Source organism: Cricetulus griseus, chromosome 3 (assembly GCF_003668045.3).
Source record: "Cricetulus griseus strain 17A/GY chromosome 3, alternate assembly CriGri-PICRH-1.0, whole genome shotgun sequence".
Lineage (NCBI taxonomy): Eukaryota > Metazoa > Chordata > Mammalia > Rodentia > Cricetidae > Cricetulus > Cricetulus griseus.
The window spans coordinates 19,389,003-19,395,542 of NC_048596.1; positions in this window are offsets into that span (position 1 = coordinate 19,389,003).

Consider the following 6,540-nt stretch of genomic DNA (forward strand, 5'->3'; position numbering starts at 1 on the left):
AATCAAACAAGAATCCTTGGAAATCCAGGGTTAAAGGATGTAGCTCAGGTGGTAGATAGTACTTGCCTAGTGTAAGCATTTCAACAGCTAGGATGGGATGGGCAGGGACGGATTATGGCACTCGGGAGCCAAAGGATACTGAATGTGACAGCTTGGATAGAAAGGTATTCTGGCAATCGGGAGCCAAAGAATACCACAGGTCACAGTGAGCATAGCAGCTTACAGCCCTGCTTCAGGGAAAGGCTTCCCCGGTGTATAAATCAGCTCTGGTCCTGCAGGAGAGAGCTTCCCCAGCAAAGTCGTCGCTGCTCCATTGAAAGAAGGTCTCACCCAAACCTCTTTCAAGAGATTTATTGGGAGGGAAGAATCCAGGGTGACAGAGGACAGCCAGGCAGCCCAAAGAGCCAGAAGCTGAACAGGCCCAGGGTTTATATAGGGCTTCTCAGGGGGCGAGTTTTTCCAGGGTAGGGATTGGTCAGATTTCAATCCCTGAGCTAAGGGTGGCTAAGCTCAGGTGATCTCCTGCTCAGGGATTGGTTAGTTTTCTGCACAGGTTTAAGGTCAGATTTGACTCTGGTTTCAGGGCCAAAGTGTTTCTTTCACTGGTCCTTTTTAGCCTTTTGGCTCTAGTTTTAGGGCCAGGGTGTATTTCTTTCACTGTCTCTGATTCCAGGGACAAAGTGTGTTTCTTTGGCACTGGTTTCAGGGTCAGGGTGCATTTCTTTGGATCTGGTTTCAGGGCCAAAGTGTGTTTCTTTGGCTCTGCTCAGGGTGTGTTTCTTTGGCTGGCCCCCTTTCCCTACACCTAGCCCTGGGTTTGCTCTCTTGCACCAAGCCTAGATATGGTAGTACATGCCTATAACCTCAGCACTTGAGGGATGGAGGCAGGAGTATCAGGATATGGGGGTCAGTTACTTAACAAGTTCTATGCCAGCCTGGGATACATGAGACCTTGTCTAGAAGAAGAGGAGGAGAATCACCATATCTTTGGAAGTCTAGAATGCCAGCAGATCCAAATTCCACACATAGAGTTAAGCTGTCTGCTGGACTCTGCCTCCTCCTTTGGATGACTCTGTTCCCAGGGGCCTCCTTAGTCTCTCATGCATGCAGCTTCTGGAGGTCTCACTTCTCCCTCTCCTGACCCAGCCCATTTCTGAATCCCAGAGAGGCCATAACCACTCCTGCTCTCACCTTTCCCTCCTACACACACACTCTTCTACTGAGACCTGAGAAAGTTTCAGTGGCATGAGGCCGTGGCACATTCAGCTCTTTGGAAACATCCCCCAGTGTGTCACATCTCCATTGCTTGGCCTCTTCATCCATACAGAGTATTTTTTTTGGGGGGGGATGAGGGACAGCCTCTACTATTTCCACAACTTGGCTTATATCTCACCTCACACGCTTCAGGAAGTCTTCCTTCATACACCCCATCAGTGGGTTGGGTGCCCATCTGGCTTGGTTCCATGGGCTTGCCCATCCTAGCACTAGGCACATGAAAAGTTGTGGTCTGCTTGTTTGATGGTTCTTCTACCTAGAAGGAGGCTACTCAGGAAACTAACTGGCTGGAGTAACTTCTGTGTATCTAGCTTCTAGGACAAATGTTCCCCCAAATGATTCATGTCTGTAAGTGTCTACTCATGATCTGGCCAGTTCTGGATGTTCACATTTCTTCCAATCTAAGACCCAGTATAATACTTCTTCCCTTAAACAGTGATTTTGAAAGAGTCGGGAATAAAAAAAATCTCACATTCTACCTTCCATGGGCTCTTAGTTCCATAGGAGACACTAACCTGACCCAGCCATTTGCAAAGCAGTGGCTCCTCCAGTATTAAAGTGTTGAGCATAGAGATGAGGTAGATTTACCTGCCTCTGTCCCCAGCCAGGCATGGGAAAGTAAACCTGTAATCCTAGCACCACTGGTTCTGGGTGGCCCTGGGCTAGCAAAATCCTGTTTCAAAGAAAAAAAATAAGCCCCTCCCTCCTTAGAGAAAATTGCTTATTTCGATGACCTAACTACCTGGAATTCTACCATCAGTATCTGACTCCAAAGATGAATCTCATTTTCTTTGCAGCTTTTCTCTCAGGGTCTGATCTGAAGCTGGCTATGACTTGTGGCAGTGTTGATTTTATTTATTTATCTTCTCTGGCTGCTATAAGATTGGAGCATACAATTCCCAAACTCCTAGACCTTATTTGATACAAATATTAGAGGATACAAGACAACACTAAAGACCGAGTGGAACAATGAGCAAAGCCTTGCCCTGTTTGTAAGACATTGACCTGCTTGGGGTGGTGAACTAGTTTTATTTAGTTAGTTTCAGTACTGGTAATGGCACCCAGGACCTGGCACTTGATGGGCAAGTGCTATGCAATTTAGATCCACCCCCAGGCGTAACTGATGTTTTACAATTTAATTCTACTTATCTCTCTCCTCCTGGGCATCATGAACCCCCAGGCTTTGACTCAAACCTTGGTGCCCTGCAGATATAAACAAAAGGCTAAAAGAGAACAGAAAATGATCCAAGAGGGCACTTAGTACTTTAACTTGACATTGTCACAGGATAGTCTTTGCATTGCTACCAACCTATGTTTATGGCCCACATGACTGCATCATAAAACTAGCTATGGCCTTTGGAGGAATTCCAGGCTGACATGCTGAGTACGTGCTGGAAGAGGGAAATGGCTAAGAATGTCTTCTGCCACCAGGGGGCTCCCTCGCCCACTTTTCCTGAGAACATGGCGTTCAGAAGCATCTCTGCTCTTGAAATTCAAGTTTCTGACCAGATCTCCCACGCCACAATTCTCTCATCACTTTCTGAAAATGCCTCATCTTTTTCATGCTCCTCAATAAAATTGTTCAAATTATTTCAAAACTTAATGAATCAGGGCTGGCAGAGCGCTTGCCTGGAATACACAAAGCGCTGGGTTCAATCCCCAGCTCCATGGAAACTGGGGGAGATCCCCAGCGAGAAGACACAGTGGGATGCAGAGATGGCAGGAGGATCAGAAGTTCAAGGTCGTTCTCATCTGCAGAGTGACTGTGAGGCCAGCCTGTGACACACGAGACCATGCCCCCACCAAAACAGAAACATATTTCCTTAATTAGCGATCAATACTCATTGCCTCACACTGTCCTGGGGCTCTGGGGTTTGGAGGAGTTTGAGTAGGCAGTTTGTGGGTTTTCATGACACTACAGCTGGATGTTGGCGTCACCTGAATCTGAGGCTGGATGGAGCACTGGCTCTAGTGAGCATTGCCCACGTGTCTGCGGACTTGGTGTTGGTATTATCATACTGTCAAGCTGGCAGCAGGGTCTGGTACCTTCCCATTTGGGGCTCTCCAGAGGGGTTCTTGAGAGCCTTAGTGATATGGTGCCTGACATCCCCAGAGCAAGAGATCCAAGATGACCCAGTGGGTGACGATGCTTGCTGCACCAGCCTGCTAGGCTGAGTTTGACCCCCCCAAACCAGTATAAAGGTGAATGAAGGAGAGAACTAACCCTACTAAGTCACCCTCTGACTCCCCCACAGACATCACACACATAAACAAAGGCAACAATACAGCAATTAATAACACTTTTAAAGTATGAAAGAATGATTAATCAAAGTTAAGATGAGCATCTGAGAACAGCGACAGCCCTCCTGGAGGAGGGCCTTGGTGACATCTCTTGTGTAATCCCTCACTCATCTCCTTCTCTATGTTTGCATGGAACTCTGTTCTACCTCTAGTAGACTCCCATCACCAAGCATGTCCCCCATGGTGCCCTGAACTTCTGAGAGCCCAGACACTTAGTATCTGGGCATGTCTGGTTTGAACCAAGTATAGAGACCTGGCCTCTGGGTTGGCAGTGGCTGCCTAAGAGTGGATGTCTACCTGAACTTGATGTCTACCTGCAATCTAGATACTGGTGAAGCTGAAAGGGGAGTGTTGTGAGTTGGTCCAGCCTGGGATACATAGCCAGACTCTATTAAAAATACATAAAATAGAAAATAATAAGTGTCAGTAAGGCAGTAGAGAAATTGGTACCCTTGTGTGTTGTCACTAGGAATGTAAGTGGTGCAGCCGGTGTGGAAAACAGCACAGTAATTTCTCAAAGAACTGTCATGTAATCTAACAATTCCACTTTGGGTTATATACTATACCTAAAGGAATAGAAAACAGGATCTAAAAGGGTATTTGTATGTCCCTTTTATGTATGGCATCAGTTTTCACCCTAGCATTAAGTGGAAGAACCAGGTGCCCATCAATAGATGACTGGATACACAAAACCAGAATTCACGCATGGGATAGTGTCCAGTCTTAAGTGAGACCCTGTCTCAAGGAAGTTGCCAGGGGTTCTGACACAAGATATAACATGGATGAACCTGAGGAGCTGTCACAAAAATTGTTCCATTCACGTGAGGTTCCTGGAGTGGCTGAATTCACAGGAACGGGAAGTAGAATAGAGTGAGGGTAAATGAGCTGTTAGTGAGAATTTCCATTCTGTGAGATGGGAAGAGTTCTGCAAATGGATGGTGGTGATGGCTGCACCACAATGTGAAGACTTCATACAGAAGTGGGCACAAACAATGGCAGAGAAGGCAAACTTCAGGGCGCATATTCTGGCACAGTTTTTCCATTTTTTAAAGATAGAGTCTTTAGCCAAGGCTGGCCTTTGACTCGCTCTGTAGCTGAAGAGGATCCTCCTAACTCACTTCCCAGGTGCTAAGTGCTAAGACTCTAAGTGTGTGCCACCATGTCTGGGTAATGCTGCGCCGGGGATTTAGTCCAGCACCTTGCGTATGCTAGGCAAGCACTCTACCAAATGTAATACACTCTGAGACCCAACTTAAAAATAGTTTAAATGGATACGTAATAAGTAATTGGTAAACAAAAGATACCCTGTCCATTCACAGGAATATTATCCATTACAAAAAAAAATAAGTGAAGCGGCCGGGCGTTGGTGGCGCACGCCTTTAATCCCAGCACTCAGGAGGCAGAGGCAGGCAGATCTCTATGAGTTCAAGGCCAGCCTGGTCTCCAGAGCGGGTGCCAGGATAGGCTCCAAAGCTACACAAAGAAACCCTGTCTCAAAAAAAAAAAAATTAAAAAATAAGTGAACTACCAATACTGCCTACATCATAAACAAACCTCAGAACAAAAATCTTAAACCAACTGCGTAGTTGATCTCGATGGAAACTTGAGGGATTGAGAAGCCCTATGGAAAAATCATGTCTGGGTGTGTCTCTGAAGAAGTTTCCAGAAAGGTTTAGCAGAGGAGAGAACCATGTTGACAGTGAGTGGTGCCATCCGTGGGCTGGTGTCCCAGATTGAAAAAAAAGGAAGACAGAGAGCTGAGGACCAGCATTTGTCTCTCTGCTTCCTCTGGGATAAGACTTGCCTGCTTCCATGTCTCCTCCCCCGTGACAGTGTAGATGCTGAAATGAGCCCTTTGACATTAAGTTGTTTCTTGTCAGGGATTTGGTCATAACAATAAGAGAAGTAAATAATAAATACACTAAGTGGGGGGTGGGAGAGACAATCTCACCAGACTCCTGTGTCCTCACACTTACCTGAAAACACCCAGAAAACATGAAGCCACAGAGACAAAGTTGATGGATAGTGACTGGAGGGAAGACGGAATTGGAATTGGACACACAGTTTCTTTTGAGGGTGAAATTGTTCTGGAACTAGACAGCACCAATGGCTGCATAGCTCTGTGAATGTGTAAAAACTCACAAATTGTACATCTTGAAATGAAAATTGTTTGTGAAATTATATATCATACCAATTGTATAAACACTCTTTCTTTTTCTTTTGATTTTTGAGACAGGGTTTCTCTGTGGAACAGCCCTAGCTGTCCTGGAACTCACTCTATAGACCAGGCTGGCCTCAAACTCACAGATATCCACCCACCCTTGTTTCCCCAGTGCTGGGCTTAAAGGCATATACACCACCTGGCCATTGGCTTTTTTGTTGTTGTTTGTTTTTGTTTTGAGACAGGGTTTCTCTGAAGCTTTGGAGCCTATCCTGGAACTCCCTCAGTAGACCAGGCTGGCCTTGAACTCACAGAGATCCACCTGTTTCTGCCTTCCAAGTGCTGGGATCAAAGGCGTGGGCCACTGCCACACAGCCATCCACTCCTCTTTTTTTTTAATGAATGTAAAAATAAAAGAAATATTCTGCATGCGTCTTTCTCTTTAATATTTTCATTTTCATCTCCCGTATTTAAAATAAGTGTTTGACTCGTGTATGTTTTGGATCAACAGCTTGTTGCTGTTGCCCTTGAGCTGTGTTCCATAAATACATCTCTATGTTCTTGTACCTGGGAAAGAAGTGCTCTTGAGTAATGAGCTTTCCAGCTGGGAGACAGGGAGTTGTTGGACAAACAGCAAGGAAGTGAATGTCTGCAGTTACATTTTTACTCAGCAGCTTTTGGCAGCCATGAAAACAATCATTCATCAAACGCTGGTGCACAAAACCTTCGCAGTGGAGAGCAATGAAAGCCTCACTAATAAACCTCTGGCTCCCATGAAAGAGGCAGCTAATCATCCCCCCCCC